Genomic DNA, 20,959 nt, shown 5'->3' with positions numbered 1-20,959 from the left:
TGGAGATCCTCTTTTGATGTACTATTGGCTAAGACCTTTCTCTTTGAATTTATCTGTATGAACACCTTCTCCCTATTGCATCTTGATCTCCGAAGTTTATGGCTCGATTTTCTCGTGAGACTGGAATCAAGGGGGTAGAATACCTTTTTGAAGTGATAAACATGTCATTGCATTAACATTTCATTCTTGCATATTCTTGCATAACAGGTGTCGCCGCGGTGTTCTCATATTATTTGGTGTTCCATCAGCAGGATAGCCGATTCAGGAGTTCACCGATACGGTACCCGCAGAAACCAGCAAAGAGCAATGGAGAATCTACAAGCAGAGCTCGCAGAGATGAGGGTCCGCATGAACCAGTTCATGGACGTGGTCCAGGGAGTAGCGCAGGGACAGCAAGAGATTAGACAAATGATACAAAGAAATCCCGCAACTACTCAACCAGAGGTCGTGACTGATCCTCCAAATGTAGAGGTTAATGGACCGGGGCCTGTCCCGATCCCACATAACAATCCTGATCAACAACCCATCCACGATGATCAAGATGATCAGTTCTTGCTGCCAGAAGACTTTGGCATGGGCCATGGCATGGATCCCATGTTCAGGAGATTAGAGGAGAGGCTGAAGGCGGTAGAAGGACAAAACCCTCTGGGGGTAGATGTTTCTGACTTGGGATTGGTCCCAGGCGTGAGGGTCCCACCAAAGTTCAAAGTCCCAATCTTTGACAAGTACAATGGCAACTCTTGCCCGAAGACCCACGTGCAAGCCTACTTCCGGAAGATGGTTGCGTACTCTGATGACGAGAAGCTACTCATGTATTTCTTCCAGGACAGCCTAGCTGGGGCATCCCTGGAATGGTACATGAGATTGGATAGAGCCCATATCCGTTGCTGGAGGGATTTGGCAGAGGCTTTTGTGAAGCAATACCAGTATAATGCAGACATGGCCCCAGACAGAACTCAACTCCAGAACCTGTCTCTTAAAAGCAATGAGTGCTTCAGGGAATACGCTCAACGCTGGAGGGAGACAGCTTCCCGTGTTCAACCTCCCATGTTGGAAAAGGAGATGGCCAACATGTTCATGAATACGTTGCCTGGACCTTATCTGGAGCGTCTGGTGGGTTGCAATGCCTCCAACTTCGCCGATGTGGTCGCTACCGGAGAGAGGGTAGAGAATTATCTGAAGACCTACAAGAGCTACAATGGAGGTGGATCTTCATCAGGAGTAAAGAAGCCATTTATGGGAGGACAGAAGCAGAGGGAAGGGGGTGTGAATTCTGCATCTTCATATCAAAACAGGAGGAATAATTTTCAAAGCTATCGTCAGCAACCGTATGTTGCGGCTGTGACTATTCCGGCTGCAGCACCACTACAACAACAACAACAACCACAGCGTCAACAGAATCAATACCAACAACAGCAACCACAACGTCAGCAAGCTCAGTATCAACAACAACAACAACAACCAGGTAACAGACCCACCTATCAACAGAGGCAGAGGATGATGGACCGGCATTTCGACACTCTTCCAATGTCGTGCGCTCAACTGCTTGCCAATCTTCAACAGCTACAACTGGTGCAGCTACGCACTCTGGCTCCTCCTGTGGGTAGACTTCCGGTGGGATACGATGCCAACGCTAGGTGTAGCTTCCACTCTGGGGCACCTGGCCACAACATTGAGAACTGCAAAGCTTTTAAGCACGTAGTTCAGGACCTCATTGATTCAAAGGCTATCAGCCTTGCACCGGCTCCAAATGTCGTCAACAATCCCATGCCACAGCATGGTGGTGCGAACGTTAATATGCTGGAAGAAGAAGCCAAGTCTGTTAAGGATGTGTTGAAGCTGAAGACCCCGTTGCTGGAAATTAAGGAATGCTTGTTGAAGGCCAATGTCTTCCCCGGTTGTGGGAAAGGTTGTTCGGAATGTGCTACACAGGGTAAGGGTTGCTTGAAACTGCAACAGGGTATCCAGGTCTTGCTTGACAATGGTACCCTTCAAGTTGAAGACTTGTCTGTCAAAGAGTTTGCTGAAGGGGTAGTTGAAGAGGTGTTTGAAGATGATGTTGAAGAATTCACAGATGTTGTTCCTGCTGATTGTGTATTGCCCATCGATGTATTTAATTTTCCAAATGTTGTTGATGATATACCAAACAATGTGCCTGATTGTGATGTAACTGAACTTGATTCCGGTATTCCGGATGTTTTTGTTTCAATGAATGAGGTTCCCGAGTATGACTTTGATGTCGCTACTATCACCATCTTCTACCCGACTAATCAGATCAGTGTGCCAGAAGCACAACCAGTGCCACCGGTGCGACGATCTATTATGACCATCACAACCCCTGGTCCTTTACCTTTCGCCAGTGAAAGGGCCATTCCGTGGCATTATGGGGGGAGTGTATACACACATGATCATGGGGTGGAACGACCTTTGAAGGTAGAAGACGGTCGAAAGTCTGAACTCGAAGTTGGAGGTCCCGCAGTGGATAATGTTGGTGGAATCGGGCGATTCACTAGGAGTGGCAGACTGTTCTCACCACCGGTTACCCAAGATGATAATGTTGATGCTGCGGCGAAAGCCAAGGGCAAGCAAGTTGTAAATGAGGGTACCTCTGCACCCCAAGCCGGCTCTGAGCCCACTTTTGCGAAGGATGTGGACGAGCTTCTGAGAATCATAAAGAAAAGCGATTACAAGGTAGTCGATCAGTTGATTCAGACGCCGTCTAAGATATCCATTCTCTCACTTCTGTTGTGTTCAGAGGCACACAGGGAGGCACTTCTGAAGGTCCTTAATGCTGCATACGTGCCTCAGGAGATCTCAGTAAACCAGCTAGAAGGGATCATTGCAAATGTTCATGCGAGCAATGGGCTGGGCTTTACTGATTCTGACTTAACACCAGCTGGACGCAACCATAACAAGGCTTTGCATATTTCAATGGAATGCAAAGACACCGTGTTATCTCATGTTCTGGTGGATACAGGTTCTTCTCTCAATGTGCTACCCAAGAGAGCCCTGTCAAGGTTGGAAGTAGAAGGTTTGATCTTGAAACCTTCCGATCTCATGGTGAGAGCCTTCGATGGTTCTAAGAGGTCGGTGTTTGGAGAGGTAGAATTGCCAATTCATATTGGATCACAAACCTTCAACACCGTATTCTATGTGATGGATATCAGTCCCTCGTACAGTTGCCTTTTGGGTCGTCCTTGGATCCACAATGCTGGGGCAGTCTCCTCAACACTACATCAGAAGATCAAGTTCCCAGTCAATGGAAGAATTGTCACCGTCTGTGGTGAGGAGGACATACTGGTAAGTAACCTGTCTACCTTCAAGTACGTAGAAGTAGAAGGTGAAATTCATGAGACTCTCTGTCAAGCCTTTGAGTCGGTTCAGATCAAGGATGCAGCTCCGGTGGAAGAATTTAAAGCAGGTGCCCCTATCTCATCTTTCAAGCAGGCACAGGCTTTGGTGGATTCAGGTGTTGCTCCCGGTTGGGGACGTTTGTTGGAGTTACCAATGAAAGATGACAAGTTTGGGATTGGGTATCAACCAGCGCTGACTTCTACAACTTCAGCACTTCAGACTCGTCAGGGGCCGATCACTTTCTCCAGTGCTGGCGTCATCCAGTATGGCCAGATCTCTGCAATCAACGATGAAGATGGGGATAGTGATTGCGACATCGACAACTGGGTGCGTCCGAGGATCCCGGGTGAAGTCATCAACAATTGGTCTGCGGAGGAAATTGTCCAAGTCACTCTGCTAGAGGAGTAATTTTTCTTGTTTATTCATGCATGTCCAAGTCTTACGTTCCGCCCAGGGCGTAATGACTCATTGTAGGGCTCATCTATGTGGATACCTGCATTGTTTATCATAAATGAAGGACGTCTTTTGCATTCAAATATTTTGTTCATTGTCTTTCTATTTTTACAGTTTTCAAAAAAATTCAAAAAAATAAATAATATTTGGCAATGTTTTGTTTAGTTTTCACTCACTGTTCACACTCATAAGCACATACCATCACTCATGCAGATGCACACCACCGGATCCTATTGATAACAATTCTGCTATGGCTCGCTTCGACTTCGAAAATCCAATCTGCCAAGCTGAAGAAGAGGGTGATGAAGATTGTGAACTCCCTGAAGAACTTGCCAGGCTGTTAAAACAGGAGGAAAGGGTCATTCAACCATACCAAGAGGCTACTGAAGTGATTAATCTTGGCACCGAGGACGTCAAGAAAGAAATCAAGATAGGGGCTGCTTTGGAAGATGATGTAAAGAAGGGGTTGATTGAACTGTTGCGAGAGTATGTTGACGTCTTCGCTTGGTCTTATCAGGATATGCCGGGGCTTGACACAGATATTGTGGTACACCGTTTACCTCTCAAAGAAGGTTGTCCTCCGGTCAAGCAGAAGCTCAGAAGAACAAGACCAGAGATGGCTGTAAAGATAAAGGAAGAAGTGCAGAAACAGTTGGATGCAGGGTTCCTAGCGGTTACCAATTATCCGCCATGGGTCGCAAACATCGTTCCAGTACCTAAGAAGGATGGAAAGGTACGGATGTGTGTCGACTACCGGGATCTGAACAGAGCTAGCCCTAAAGATGATTTCCCATTACCTCACATCGACGTTTTGGTGGATAACACAGCTCAGTTCTCGGTATTCTCCTTCATGGATGGCTTTTCTGGCTATAACCAAATCAAGATGGCACCGGAAGACATGGAGAAGACAACTTTCATAACCCCGTGGGGCACCTTCTGCTACAAGGTGATGCCGTTTGGTCTGAAAAACGCTGGGGCAACATATCAACGAGCTATGGTGACTCTATTCCATGATATGATTCATCATGAAATCGAGGTTTATGTGGACGATATGATTGCCAAATCTCAGACAGAAGAAGAACATTTGGTGAATCTGCAGAAATTGTTTGAACGGTTAAGGAAATTCAAACTGAGGCTTAATCCGAACAAGTGCACTTTCGGGGTGAGATCTGGAAAGCTACTGGGTTTTATTGTTAGTGGAAAAGGGATTGAGGTGGATCCTGACAAAGTGAAAGCGATACAGGAAATGCCTGAGCCAAGAACAGAGAAGCAAGTTCGTGGTTTCTTAGGGAGGTTGAACTACATTGCAAGGTTCATCTCTCACCTAACAGCCACGTGTGAGCCAATTTTCAAATTGCTGAGGAAAGATCAGGCTATCAGGTGGAACGACGATTGTCAAAGGGCTTTTGAAAAGATAAAAGAGTATTTGCAGAATCCTCCTATCCTTATGCCTCCAGTCCCAGGGAGACCGCTGATTATGTACTTGACAGTACTCGACAATTCCATGGGTTGTGTTCTCGGTCAACACGACGAGACAGGTAGAAAGGAGCATGCCATCTACTACCTGAGTAAAAAATTCACAGATTGCGAGTCGAGATACTCAATGCTTGAGAAGACATGTTGTGCACTTGCATGGGCTGCTAAGCGATTGAGACAATACATGCTGACTCACACAACCTTACTGATCTCCAAGATGGATCCAGTCAAGTATATATTCGAGAAGCCAGCTCTCACCGGAAGGGTTGCTCGTTGGCAAATGGTACTGACAGAGTACGATATCCAGTATACATCCCAAAAAGCCATCAAGGGGAGTATTCTGTCAGACTATCTTGCTCAACAACCGATTGACGATTATGAGCCAATGAAGTTTGATTTTCCGGATGAAGACATCATGTTCCTCAAGATGAAAGACTGTGAAGAGCCAGTTGTTGGAGAGGGACCTGATCCAGATGAAAAGTGGATTTTAACGTTTGATGGGGCTGTCAATGCCAGAGGAAGTGGAATTGGTGCTGTCATTACAACTCCGAAAGGTGCCCACATGCCTTTCACCGCTCGTCTGACTTTCGAGTGCACCAATAATGAAGCTGAGTACGAGGCCTGTATCTTGGGAATTGAGCAAGCCATTGATTTGAGAATCAAGACTCTGGACATCTTTGGAGATTCAGCTCTAGTGATCAATCAAGTGAATGGTGATTGGAATACTCTCCAGCCTACTCTGGTCCCCTACAGAGATTACACGAGAAGACTGTTGACTTTCTTCACAACAGTAAAGTTGTATCATATACCTCGTGATGAGAACCAGATGGCAGATGCTCTTGCTACTCTATCCTCCATGATCAAGGTGTTCCGGTGGAACCATGTTCCTAGTATCGATGTTATGCGCCTTGATAGGGCCGCATATGTGTTTGCTGCTGAACTGGTAGTTGATGACAAGCCCTGGTATCACGACATCAAATGCTTTCTGAAGAATCAAGAGTACCCTGCAGGGGCATCCAACAATGATAGAAAGACTTTGAGAAGATTGGCAGGCAGTTTCTTCTTGAACAAAGACGATGTGCTGTATAAGAGGAACTTCGACATGGTTTTGCTCAGATGCGTGGACAGACACGAGGCGGACATGTTAATGCAGGAAGTTCATGAAGGTTCCTTCGGTACTCATGCCGGCGGACATGCAATGGCTAAGAAATTGTTAAGGGCGGGTTATTACTGGATGACCATGGAATCAGATTGTTTCAAGTATGCTCGGAAGTGTCATAAATGCCAGATTTATGCTGATAAGGTGCATGTACCGCCGAATCCTCTGAATGTGATGTCTTCGCCGTGGCCGTTTGCAATGTGGGGCATTGACATGATTGGAAAGATTGAGCCGACTGCTTCCAATGGGCATCGCTTCATCCTTGTCGCCATCGACTATTTCACCAAGTGGGTCGAAGCAGCATCATTCGCGAATGTCACCAGACATGTGGTTGCCCGTTTCATCAAGAAGGAAATCATTTGTCGCTATGGGATTCCCGAGAGAATCATTACTGATAATGGTTCCAATCTCAATAACAAAATGATGAAGGAGTTGTGCCAGAACTTCAACATTCAGCATCACAATTCTTCCCCTTACCGTCCTAAGATGAATGGTGCTGTTGAGGCAGCAAATAAGAACATAAAGAAGATTGTGCAGAAGATGGTCGTTACGTACAGAGATTGGCATGAGATGCTACCCTTCGCCTTGCATGGGTACCGCACTTCAGTACGTACATCGACCGGGGCAACCCCTTACTCCCTTGTGTATGGTATGGAAGCAGTCCTACCTGTTGAAGTGGAGATTCCTTCTCTAAGAGTCCTGTTGGATGTCAAGCTAGACGAAGCTGAATGGATTCGGACAAGGTTCAACGAGTTGAGTCTTATCGAAGAGAAGCGAATGGCAGCCATTTGTCATGGGCAGTTGTATCAGAGTCGGATGAAGAGGGCCTTTGATCAAAAAGTGCGTCCTCGTTGTTTCCAAGTCGGAGATTTAGTGTTGAAAAGGATCCTTCCTCCTCAGACAGATCACAGGGGCAAGTGGACTCCTAACTATGAGGGACCTTATGTTGTCACCAAGGTTTTTGATGGAGGGGCCTTAATGCTTGCAACGATGGATGGTGAAGACTTCACTTCCCCGATAAACTCAGACGCAGTTAAAAAATACTTCGCGTAAAATAGACCCGCTGGACAGTAAAAGGAACAGTCTAGGCAAAAAAATGGGCATCCCGACGAACCAAGAAAATGAAAAAGGTTCGGGCAAAAATTAGGGATTAAAAATAAAAAAAAGATAGTACACCCGGTAAGTTGAAAACCTGAAAAGGCAACTTAGGCAAAAATGGGTATCCCGGTGGATTGAAAACCCGAAAGGGCGATCCAGGCAAAAGTTAGGGATTAAGCGAATGACTGCGTTCTGAGTTAGTTCTAAATCTCATCTTGTGTCGATGACTGGAAACTTTCAGAAGGGTAGGAAACAGTCCAATCACCTTTTTTTCAGAAGGCTGATCATCTGGAGGATCTTGAAGACGAGCAAGTCATAGCAGAATTGGAACCCAATAGAAATCCATTTCACATTGCCATTAGATTAATTTCTGTTTTTTTTATCTTCTGTGCGATTACCTCTTTCTAGGGATTGCTTCCTGATGTAAATGCCTATTCAGAGGCCATTCAATCAATAAAGTCATGTTATTCAGTACATCTATGTGTTCATTTTCATTTTACTGTTTTGTTTGCAAAAATGACGTCCGAATTTTTGATAAACATTGCATCATGAAACATAAGAGCTTTACAGGTACATGCTCAATGAACATTTAAAATTGCTGTAAATTTTAAGTGCTTTGGATCGTCTATTCAGAACAGATACCCTCGGGGCATTTCCTTAAAATCCCCTGCAGATGACCGTGAATATCTTCCCCAGTGAAGTCACCAACAGACGAATCCGGTGTCTTATTCCTGCAGAGCTGATCAGAGTGTTGGATTCTTCAATCCCTAGCAGGTTCTCACTACGGTGCTTCCCAAGCTTGTGTTTCAGATTATCCACTCCCCAGCAGAGTTAACAGTGCCAGACTGTATATCCCCAACAGAGTTAACAGTGCCAGACTGTATATCCCCAGCAGAGTTAACAGTGCCAGACTGTATATCCCCAGCGGAGTTAACCGTGCCAGACTGTATATCCCCAGCGGAGTTAACAGTGTCAGACTGTATATCCCCAGTGGAGTTGACAGTGCCAGACTGTAGCTTCCCAGCAGAAGCAGCTGTTCCTCGGAGTTCGATGCCAGATCAATGTTTTCAATCCCAGATCGGTGATCTCTTTCCTGGAAGCATAACCTCGGTACCGTATCGGTGTTTGCCTCCCCCTGCTGAGTCATCTCCCATAGATTATGGTTGCCAGAACTACTATTGATTCCCCAACAACAGTTTTACAGCGCCGTTCTCTCCCCAGTCAGAGCCTCGGTATCTCGCCATTACTAGAACACCGCGCGGCCGGTCATCTCCCCACATAGTTCATTATGCTGTGCATCTCCAACAGTAGTGCCAGGGTCTGGAAGATTATAATCATTCCCCCAACGGGATTCCTTGCTTCAGCTTGGCATTTTCCCCAGCATTTCGCATCCCTGCATGTAGAATCATATTGCATTGCATCCTCCCAAATCGCGTAGCATTTCCGTTTTCACGGAGCATTACGCCATCGTAAAATTCAAACATACGCATGCAAGCATAAAACATTCTCGGTGTCCCAAGTGACAAGCCAGAAGTTTGTTTCCAGTGCTCAGACTGAAGTTTTTTCATGACTTGTTATCCCCAAGCGGATCGGGTTTGGAGAAAATCATCCCCAGTAGAGATAAGAATGGGTTGCCTCCCCTAGCAGGGTAATCTCCAAGCAGTTCGGGTTCGATGGAGTGCATCCTCAGCAAGGTTTGTCTTTCCCCAGCAGGGTGGAAGTTGACATGATTATAAGATCCTCAGCACAGTTCCTGGAGTTCCCCGGTGTTGTCTCTGGAGGAGACGTGTGTTTATGCATTCATCATTTAGATAAGCATAGCATATTGCATCATTAGTGCATAGCATTTCCATGATCATGGGGCATTGTGTAAAATAAAAAAAACTCATGCATCAACATTGCAAACATATCCATTAGCCCTAGGCCGTGGTGACCAGCCGAGATTGGGTTGTTGGAAAGAGCTTAGCATCGCGCCATTGGATCGGCTTCAGAATTGGGTTCATCAGCATGGTTGAGAAGTTGGTGTTTTCCCAGCAAGTGACTCCTTGGTTGAGTGGGTATCCCCAGCAGTGTTACTCCCCGAAGTTGGCATCATTTTGCAAGCTTGGTTCAATTCCCCTAGCACATGTGGGCGTGTCTGATCTCTCCATATAGAGCCAACCCCTTAAGCAGAAAGTGTCTATCCTTTCCTGCCATTTCCCCACTGAGATACATCCTCGTGGATGACGGTTGTTTCCGTTCCCTCCCTAACGGGATGGGTTTTCCCTATTGAGTTCTGTCCTCATTAGGATGAGTCCTGTTTCAGTCTGCCTTTTTGGATCGATCCTAAATTGGCTTCCTGTTGGCTGTCTCCCGTGCTTCCCTGGGGCATAAATGAATAGTCGCTCACTAACCGGCACTCGTTCATCTTATCCTCAGCAGAATTGGTTTTCTACTAGTTGGTAGTTGTAAAATCCCACTTTCATCCCTAGCAGAGTTAACCCTTTGTGCTCATCCTGGTCGATGACTGGTTGCTTTTCTGTGGTTTTTCTGCCTACAAACCGGTAGATGTAATCCCCTCTTTGTGGTATTGATAGTATTATCCCCTTTGGATACTTGCCTTGATCAAGCAGTATTATCCCCAGTGGGTCTTCCCCTTTCTTTTGGGTATTTGCTCCAAGTCAGCAACTTTATCCTCTTTTGATTGGTCGTCTTTGGCATGCGTGCCGGCTCACGTATCACTGTTTTGTTATCTTCGCCGATGATGATAGACATGAAGAAGTTCCCGGTATCCAGACCGAAGTGGCATTCAGGCCAGTTTCCGATATTCAGATCGAAGAAGTTTCCGACATTCAAGTCGATGCAACTTGTGGCATTCAGGCCAGTTTTTTCCGGTATCCAGACCGAAGTGGCATTCAGGCCAGTTTCCGATTTTCATATCGAAGAAGTTTCCGACAATCAGGTCGAAGTACTTGTGGCATTCAGGCCAGTTTCCGGTATCCAGACCGAAGTGGCATTCAGGCCAGTTTCCGACATTCAGGTCGATGCAACTTATGGTTTTCAGACCAGTTTTCCCGGTATCCAGACCGAAGTGGCATTCAGGCCAGTTTCCGATTTCTAGATCGAAGGAGTTCTCAACAATCAGGACGAAGAACTTGTGGTATTCAGACCAGTTTTCCCGGTATTCAGACCGAAGTGGCATTCAGGCCAGTCGTTTCCGATTTTCAGATCGAAGAAGTTCCCGGTATCCAGACCGAAGTGGCATTCAAGCCAGTTTTTTTTCGATATCCAGATCAAAGTGGTGTTCAGACCAGATTTCCGGTGATCAGACCAACATTGATACTCTCATTTTCCAATGCTTAGTGTTCAGACTAATGTGCGGCGTTCAGGCCATGGGTATTCCTGTGTTACCATTTATTTTGGTATCCCGGTCAACTTTCTGTTTCGGTACTCAGGCCGATTTTCACCGTACCAGACGGACTCTTCTTTCGAGATTGCTTCTTTGCCGTTTCTGACAGGCATGGTTAATTATTTCATAGGGATTCAGGATCAAAATTCGGGTTTTCTTAGTATTTAACCATCTCCCACTATGATCATATGAAGAACATCCTGCTTCATATTCTCTAGTTGAAGACGCTTAAATAGGGGCAACTGTCATACCCCGATTTTGCTCCTGAATTTTTTATGTTTGTTGGGCATGCTTGGCCTAACCTAATTCTGGTTTTACATGAGGTTTGGTTTTGATCCAAAGTCAGGGTGTTGTGATTGTGGATACCTCTATGGTCTGGGTCATCCGAGCAACCAAGTTTCTTGTGTTTCTAACAACTTGCCAGTCATGTTATTGGTTCATGGATACTATAACCTTATGGTCTTATTTCATGGTTCTGTTCATATACATTATCAGTCAAGTTATTTTCTTTTCAAAGGTCAAACATTCAAGTCATGGTTAAACCAATTGTGAAAACCAACTTCAAACCATTTTGTTAATCCATTTCAATTTATTTCAGTACATGTGATTCCATACAAAAAAAATACACAAAAATTGACACTTTGACCAATTGTTGACTTTGGTCAACAGTTGACTTTTTGGTCAACTTTGACCAAAGTCAACCCAAAATCCATAAACCCAAAATTTCACCCTAACCAATAATTCATTTTTTTATTTACAAAGAAGATACAAAAAAATGCATTTTTGACCAGTTGTTGACTTTGGTCAACGGTTGACTTTTTGGTCAACTTTGACCAAAGTCAACCCTCACTTGCTCTTGACTATCCAAACTTGGCCTGGCCCTTTGTTTCATTGTGTCATCCAATCTCAATGTTTGGTGATGATTTTTTTCTTGTTTACTTCATTTGCAAGTAAGTCCCATTTGAACAAACCAATTCAAAACTCTAAAACCATGAACTTGACAAGTCAGAAGTGTAAGCTATGCTGCAGAATGAATGATGACAAGTTCCACCGCTCAATGCATTGCTTCAGCTAGTCCAAGTCAAAACGTGCAAATGGCAAAGAAATTCAAGGCAAAATTTGTCCAGTTGAATGCATTGTTCAAACTGTCTATCACTCCCAACATTGAACAAGATTGATGATCACGTTGCATGTGCTGTTGCTGGGATTATGTCTGATGCAAACATCCTAATCAATACTGCTAGGATCCAAGCACAGTGTTACTAATTTGCTTACCAAGAGCCAATGCCTGTTGAGCAGTTGGTTCAATCTCTTTGTGATTCGCCGAACCTGCGGGAACAAAACGAGTTTGAGAAAATGCATTAATTTGCCGGTTTACCGATAGAATTCGCCCATGATGGAATAGGCATCAAACCAGAACAGTGATCAGAACCGAAACTGCTTTCGGAAGCTTACCATTTGTTATGACGTGAGCTGCCTCAAACCAGTACGCAATTGAGCGTTGTAATCGGCACCGATCCTACAGCAATTCCAACAATTAGTTGAAGTTCAAGAGTCAGCTAGGGTCCTAATAGATTTTTCTAATGGAAATAAACTCCCTGAGACAGCGTTGGCTGTACCTGAAGGTTCCTCAGAGATTTCTACAAACATGCCCAAAGAAGAAGAAAATTCAACAGCTGAAACAGGCCAGCTAGGGACTGCTCCTGAACTTTAAAGACGCTCCAAATCCAACTGCACACAATGAAACTGAACTGCAATTGCCTGCCAACTGCAAAAGAGAGAAAAACAGACAACAACAAACCTACATCATGGCCTTGCAGTCCATCAAAACATTGGTATCTTGTACACTATGCATCACCGCATCATGCTGTAATAATCCAAAATAAGACCACATCAAAGCAGTGAATTTGCATGACTTGCTACCATGTTGAGCATCCAATGCATTAGCTATACCTGCAGAACAAGGATAGGTCAGAACATCCTATGCACCTATGCAAACCATGGCCAAAATGCACAGACAACACTCCACTCCCCAGTTTGTGAAAATGAGTATAAAACCTTTCAAAATTTACAAGGAAGAAAGGTGATCCGAGAGTAGCAGCTGCTAATACTGTGCCCTCTCATCGTTTAAATGCAGACTCTTGATACCTCTGAGAGTTTGAATCCAAATTCTTTATGTTTGATGATGTGTTTCTTCCAGATGATACTCGGTTGTGCTCATATGACATGATATGTGAACTTCTTTGAGCACCAGAGCTTTTACAGGTTGCTCCCTGACTTGGGTCCTGCGTGAGAGGACGGGAGGAAGGCTCAGTCTCACTGTCAACAACTGCATCACGGCTGCTGCTTAAGATGGCATTTTGGCCTTGCAGATCCACTTGACCGAAAGAAATTCGAACTTGGCAACATAGCATCTTTAGATCCAGTTAAATCATTGGTAACCGGGGCTTTCTCTCTAGATACGATTCCATCAATGGCAATGGGTCCAGAGTTTCTCCTACGAGTGGGATCAGTTGAAGACCATCCAATATATCTACCATCTTTTCCACCTGACTGTCCGTCGTTATTTGCAGAAGCTAGTGGCAGACCAGAACTTGGTCCGGCAGCGAGACCAATACCACGGGAAGGAGGAGTGGAAATTTGAGATTGCTGATATTTCAAAATGGTCCAATCGAAGACATAATCAAACTGGAATCCTTCACGGATGAATAGATCACGCAAAAGTCTTTTCAGATAAGCATAATCTGGTTTATCATCAAACCTCAGTGACCGACAATAATGGAAGTATGATGCAAAGTCTGAGAGATAGCCACGACAGAGAGACTCAATCGAAGTAGAAACTTTCTTCTCACTGATTCTCTCATACTTCTGCTTTTTGGTACCGGCTTTCAATCCCTGCCAAGGCAGACTTCCTCTTAAAAAATACATAAGAACATATCCAAGTGACTCTAAATCATCTCTGCGGCTTTGTTCAATTCCAAGATGAGTATTCATACTGGCATACCTAGCAGTTCCCGTCAAATTCTTATTCTCTCTGTAGGGAATATGCTGATTATTACTGTCTCTGAATTTCTTAGCAAGACCAAAGTCAATGACGTACACTTGATTTGCACGCCTCCCTAAACCCACGAGGAAATTGTCTGGCTTGATGTCCCGGTGTAAAAATGACTTCGTATGAACATATCCGACTCGATTTATCATTTGATCAGCAAGCATGAGAACAGTTTTGAGGGACAATTTCCTATTACAAAAATTGGATAAAGCCTCAAGACTAATAGTCCAAGGGTGAAAATTGCTTGCAGCTTCATAGAGTCCCCTTGCACTGAGAAGAATAGGAGCATGGCAAGAAATCCCCAAACTCGATAGACAAACAGAAAATTACACTTGTCCACTACATATCTATACCCAAAATAAACAGCACCAACAGGAACAACAAGTAGACTAAATGAACAGTATACCAGAGTCGGTGCAAATATTGTCAAATTAAAGGCATAATACTGTGCAAAGTCGAATGTTTGTTTTGGATTAGGTGAGCTTCCAGTGATTGGATAGACAGAAAGATCTTGTCCCTCTTCACTATCCCCATTGGAAGTTTCATAAGCATTTGCACTGCCGCGAATTAGTGGTCTCTGAAGTCTATCTCCATCTTGATGTTCTAACGGGTATTCTTCACTTTGTTCTGGAACTAACTGAAGCATGTCATTCTTCCGAAACTTCTGAATGTTTCTTTTGATCCAAGGAATGGGTGCCAAGAGATCATAAGATACCCCCCAAGAAAGTGCTTGTGATCAGAAATGCAAGAGACGAAAGGCATGACTTTGACAGGAATGATGCACTCATCCAAATAGCACCGTCCCATTTTCAGGATGGCACTCTCTAATGACGATTCGACCAGACCCCGCGACAGAATGAGATTTACAAGAAAAATCTCTGATTCTGTTCCAAGTAATCTGGCTAAGAATAATGACAGCATCACAGAAACAGTACTGGAGTATCAAATGCAAATACATGGATGTTGTGCAAGTCTCTAGTGCATAGATTTCAATAGGATCCAAAACTCAATTCACAAAGAGCAATTCCTGCATCACAATGACCACTGTAAAACATCCATAACAAAAAACATGAACTGATCAAACTAGAACCCACTCATTCACAGTTCATAATCTCTGCAAGGCCAAATCAGCATGAAGCAACCAGAAGTTTTGTTGCCAACAGTGATCTCTGTTGTAGCCGTACTAATATGCGGTCACACATTTCATGCAGAATGCTACAGAATCAGATAAGCATGATCCATCGTGTCCAATTTGTATGGTTGGTGATAAGCACTTTTCAAAGTTGTCCAGAAAAAATTTTCGGGCTGAAGCAGAGATGAAGGCCAAGAACCACAAGATATCCATCCACCTAATTCTGAAATATTTTCCAGTCACCATGTGCAACCATCAAACCTGCAAGATGAATAACAACATGGCCAACACAATCAATTTTCAGCCAGTCTATGCATTAAAACCGTTAACAATCACTCTTCAAAATATCCATTATCCCAAGTCAAACCAAGCTCACCATTTTTTACTGCGGTAAAAAGGGACACATTAATCAGTCAATTTGCAAAACCTACAGTGCAAAACCATTAACCAACAGTCAGAGGGCAAAGTCCAAAAACATCCCAAATTGGTATGAGGTCAAAGCAGAGAGGAAAGTTTGTGAAGGATACCTTTTCTTGAAGCTAACATGGATAGGGCAATTCAATTTCTGTGCATCCAAAGTGCTTTGCAGAGTTGCTTTTGAACACAAGGGCACCAATTTGTAACCCTAATTCACAGAGGATAAATAGAGAGCAAATCAGTAAGAGAAGGAGGAGCACAACAGAAACTGAGAGAAAAAAAAATCAAAAGAGAAAAAACCCTAATTTCTGAAGGTTGGAGGCGGCCACTGTTCACAGAGAAACAAGGAAACGAAAATCAAAGAGAGGACGAACCCTAAGAAAGGCGCAACGAAGGAGAAAGCGGAAGGAGGATCACGTACCTGTTCGTTCACTTCCGAGACATCCCAATCTGGTAGAACTCTTACCTTTTTTTGTTGTTCCGTACTCAGATGCATGTTTACTACTTTCCAAGCTTGATGTATCTCTGCGCGATTGGTGTTTCTTTCACATTGATGATTCTAGTTTGGACTGGGTTTAGGGTTGTGTTTTTGTCGTTTGCACTTTGTCTTCTTCGTAGTACTTAGGTTCGGTTACTGTGAGTAGGGTTTGGAGGGAATAAGCTGAGAAAGGAGAGGTTCGCCTGAGAGAGTTTGAGGGAGAGCGAGGGAGGAAGACGATGGAGACGAGCTTGCTGTTTCCATTTCTTTTTTTTCTTTTCTTTTTTATTTTTAATTATTTCTTTTATTTCAGTTTATTTCATTTTTAACACAAAATCAGAAAAATATATGTTTTTATTTTCTTTTGTTATTATTATTTACTTTTTATTTATTTAGCTTATTTTGTTTTTTAACAGAGATAATAAAAAACCCATAAAAATGTTTTTTTTTTATTTATTTTAAATCTGTTAGCCCTGTTCATATATTTAACATAGTATACCAGTAGCAAATATTGTTGAGTGGTCTAGTGGAAAGAGGTTAGTTTCATAGTATTAAATGGAGAGGGTTCGATACTCATGTGTGACACTTTTTGCTTTTTGTTTGATGGTATTTTCCTTTAGCATTTTTTATTCTTTTAGTATTTTGTTAATATCTGTTTTTTATGTTTATTATAATTTCATTTGTTAATAATGTATAGTTGTTGTATTTTAGTTTAGTTCAAAACCATTTTAAAACTATAAAAATCATGTTTTTCTCGATTTAATATCGAGCCCATTTTTTACACCCTTGTAAGTCGATTGCTTTTTAAGCATCGCCATCAACCTCACATAGCTTACTCTTGGGCTTTCTTACAATGAGCCGGTTTCTTTGCACTTACACTCATACATTGTTTAATGCTTTATTATTCCATTCTTTGATTATTTGATTCGATTATATATTTGTTTATACCTTACTTGTTTGATTAACTGTGGCCTACTTGTGTGGTGTATGAGGCATGTATTATTATTGTTTGTTTGCCATGAACAACCCCCATTCATAACAAATGTACCCCTCTCCCATGAAATGTATAATATTTATTCTTTCATTCTTTATTCACCTGTTAATACAAGAATTAAAATGAACACCCGATAACCATTTCAAAACAAGATCAAAACCTCGATCCAACGTCGAGTAATTATTTTTCAAAACCTAACAGAACCAGCACGTATTCATCCACCCCTTTTGTAAGTCGATTGCTTTATGCATCGCCATCAACCTTGTAAGCCGATTGCTTTATGCATCGCCATCAACCTTGTAAGTCGATTGCTCCATGCGTCGCCATCTACCCTTATCCCTAACACTTCTCCTTGCTCCACTCGTCAATTCTTGTTCCGATTAGGTAGCACCCATTAGGTAGTAACCTTTTGTATGATAACATAGGTAGGATTCCCATATTCTTTGCATGCTAACATTAGGTAGATATTCCCATTTGTAAATCCTAAACACTTAAGTACCCATTGCATGACAACTCTAGGGCAGAGCTTCCCCATTTCTTTTAGACCTTTCCGAGCGTCTTCGATCTTGTGGCATGTAGTCCGTTCTATCGCAAAGAGGTAACTGCCTAAGACTCGATTCAGCGAGCTGCGACACCTACTGCTAGGATGTGAACACATTGCCCACTCTCCTTTGACACAACTGGTGTCCTCCTTTTCTAAGTCCATGTTCAGATGGCAACCCCTGTTTAGGGGAACTACATCGCCCTGATCCTTGTTCCAGACGAGGTATGTAGGCAGGTGGTCGTGCGAGACCACTCCGGGCGCCTTTCTTTTTCTTTTGTGTGTGCTTGACAGTTATAGGCTCGAGTTCCCGACTCCCTATTAACTTGTTTGGTTGTTGTGTGCTTGGAAGCTGATGTAAGTCCATCGAGTGGCATTCGGGTTCCAGTGTGCGTGTGTTTTGGTTCGGATGCTGATGTAAGTCCAGTGATTGGCAGTCGGGCTCCACGTTTGCCCTTTTGTGTGTGTTTTGGTTCGGATGCTGATGTAAGTCCAGTGATTGGCAGTCGGGCTCCATGTTTGCCACCTTTTTGTGTGTAGGTGTCTTGTTTTGTTTGGCGTGCGTGTAGCCGAACTACGGCAACTCTGATTCTCATGTTCAGATGAGATACGTAGGCACAAGATGCGATGTCTTGCCGAGTTTGACTAACGAATAACAACTAATCCTTGTTTGCCTTCGCCCTTGTTGCGATTCTTTTCTCTCGCCCTCGTTGCGATCGAGACATTCCCTTTCTCTTGCCCTAGTTGCAATCGAGACCCTTATTCCCGTAGTTAGGCCGAACTACGTTTTGCTCTGATTCTCATTCCCGATGAGATACGTAGGCATAAGACGCGATGTCTTAGCGAGCACACTTATCCTTAACCCTTAGGTACCCGAGCTACGAAGACTCTGATTCTCATATTCAGATGAGATACGTATGCAGTGGATGCGACATCCGTGCGAGTCATTTTCTTTGACCCTTTCTTTTAGTAAATAGTACATTAGATAAACGCACACCCTTTAGACAAGAAACAACAAGAGTGGATCCCGTAGAGTACTACGGATGCGTAGGGGTGCTAATACCTTCCCTTCGCATAATCGACTCCCGAACCCAAGATTTGGTTGCGAGACCTTGTCTTTTCCTTTCCTTTCTCTAGGTTTACTTCGAGCGTTTCCTTTCCCTCTTTTGGGATAAATAACGCACGGTGGCGACTCTTCTGTCATTTTTCTCGCCGGTTGTTTTTTTCGCAGACTGTATTTTTCGGGTTGCGACAGCTGGCGACTCTGCTGGGGATCTGGTTTCCCTAAGCGAGTCCCTCCTAGCTTTTGTAGGTTTCGTGTTTGTTGGGTGTTTATTCTTTTGTACAGTTATTTATTTTCGCATTTACCTGCTTTACCTTATTGCATTCATGTACATATGCTTGCTGTATCTGTGAGTTGTTTGTTTGTTGGGTTGGGACTGTTCTATGAGAGATAAGCCCACTACCCAGGCTTGAGTGTACACATAGGTGCTAGAGTGGATAGTCATGAGGCTTGCGTGGTATGTTGCTACGTTAAGTCGTTCATGAGACCCACATTCCAGACGAGGTTTCTTTTGGATATATTCTGTCCTATGGGTGTTCCATAACGACAGATATTCCTTTAGAAATCATCGACTCTGGTGACCATTTCCCGAGAACTCAGTCGAGGCCTCTCCTCCGAGACGTGATTATGTTAGCTCTGGTGGGCGCATTCTCGCTGATCAATCCGAGGACCCCGAGACTGGGAACTTGCTTTAGGATGTCCTGTTGAGGGGAGTCAGTAGAGGTCTTTTATCCCGTAATAATGCCAAACCTTCAGTGGTAAACGTATTATTCTCGACTGAAGGGCTGAAATTGACAAACTTCTGTTCTTAGAACCTACCAGTGAGGGGCGGGCTAAATTCAGGAAACCTTAACCTCCAACCAACCCGGTTTTCTGGAGCAGAGTTTTGATATTATATTCCTCAGTGGGTTTCTCTTCAGACAGTGCAACCCGACAGATGTTCAAGCAGATACAGCAGTTCTGATCACCATGTCATTACATTGCATCATATCATTTTGCATTCATATCATTTAACACATGTTTATCCATTTCTAGGGGGGTTTACATCTTCTTCTTGATTCCGGTCGGGGTTTTCTGGTTCTCCTGAGATGGATATTGGCAGAAAGAGACACGTCGCTTACAAGTTTCCAGTGGTTTGTTTGGAGCCTATTCAACAACTGATGAAGTCAATGGATCACGATTCTCTAGAAGGATTCCGGAAGGATTACGGTTTGATTCTAAGCTTCGTCACGGTTCTCTCCAAAGATCAACATGATGCTCTCTTCACACTGCTGCAGTTCTATGACCCTCCATTGAGGTGTTTCACGTTCCCGGATTTTATTTTGGTCCCTACTTTGGAGGAGATTTCCAGTTTTCTCAGAGTTCCTATCAAGTCACAGTTGTTATTCTACAGTTCTGAGCTTCTACCCGATCTCAGCATGGTTGCTTCGGCCACATATTTGGGGAAATCAGTCTTGAAGGCTAATATGTGTCAGAAGGGAGGAGTCAGCGGTTTTCATTTGAGTTTCTTACTGGGAGAGGCAAAGAAGAAGCTTGAAGATGGTGACCAGAGGAGTTTCAATGCTGTGTTGGCTCTTTGTGTGTATGGGATTGTCCTGTTCCCTAATGTTGCAAAATTTGTGGACATAGACGCAATACGCCTTTTTGTGTTGGGTAATCCAGTGCCGACCTTGTTGGGAGATTTCTTTCATTCGGTGCACCACAGGAATGAGAATAGAAAAGGAGGATTGTTGAATTGTTGTGCGCCTTTGTTTTATAAGTGGTTCAGTTCTCACCTACCCAAATCAGGAGCGTTCGTTGATGTCGAGGACTCGTTGAGTTGGTCGAAGAGATTGATGGGGTTGAGGGCTGAAGATATTTCTTGGTGGTCTGACAGGAGTTTGCTTCGGGCAGATATTATTCACAGTTGTGGGAATTTCCCAAATGTACCGTTGGTAGGAAGAAGAGGAGGAATCAACTATAATCCTTCTCTAGCAGTTAGACAGTTTGGATATGCTTTAAGAACTCCGCCTTTGGAAAAGGACGTGGAAGAATCACTGTTTTTTCATTCTTCGCCTGATTTGACTGTATCCCGTAAGGCAGCTGAGGCCTGGCTCAAGGTGATCAAGAGAGGAAGAGTTGTGCTTGGAAAAGGAGATTGTAGGACTTATCCTCAGTATGAAGAGTGGCTTCAAGGAAGAGTCGAAGAGTTGGGTCTGCCGTTTCCTATAGAAGAACCTTTGTATCCACCGACTCCTGCGCGGTCAACAATGGTGAGCCGAGAGGAGTATGACAAATTGAAGAATGCCATGGAGGGACTTCAAACCGAGAACTCGGAGTTAAGTGCGAAGTTGCAAGACTATATGCATCAATTC

General features: G+C 43.7%; 1 pseudogene; it reads right to left on the bottom strand.

The window, feature by feature from the left end:
* Positions 1-13,017: 13,017 nt before the first annotated feature.
* On the bottom strand, positions 13,018-14,626 carry LOC127094591 (casein kinase 1-like protein 2; annotated as a pseudogene).
* Positions 14,627-20,959: the final 6,333 nt, after the last annotated feature.

Source organism: Lathyrus oleraceus, chromosome 1, assembly GCF_024323335.1.
Source record: "Lathyrus oleraceus cultivar Zhongwan6 chromosome 1, CAAS_Psat_ZW6_1.0, whole genome shotgun sequence".
NCBI classification, from domain to species: Eukaryota; Viridiplantae; Streptophyta; class Magnoliopsida; order Fabales; family Fabaceae; genus Lathyrus; species Lathyrus oleraceus.
The sequence above is the reverse complement of the archived record's forward strand: the minus strand, read 5'-3'. Positions and strand labels throughout refer to the sequence as shown.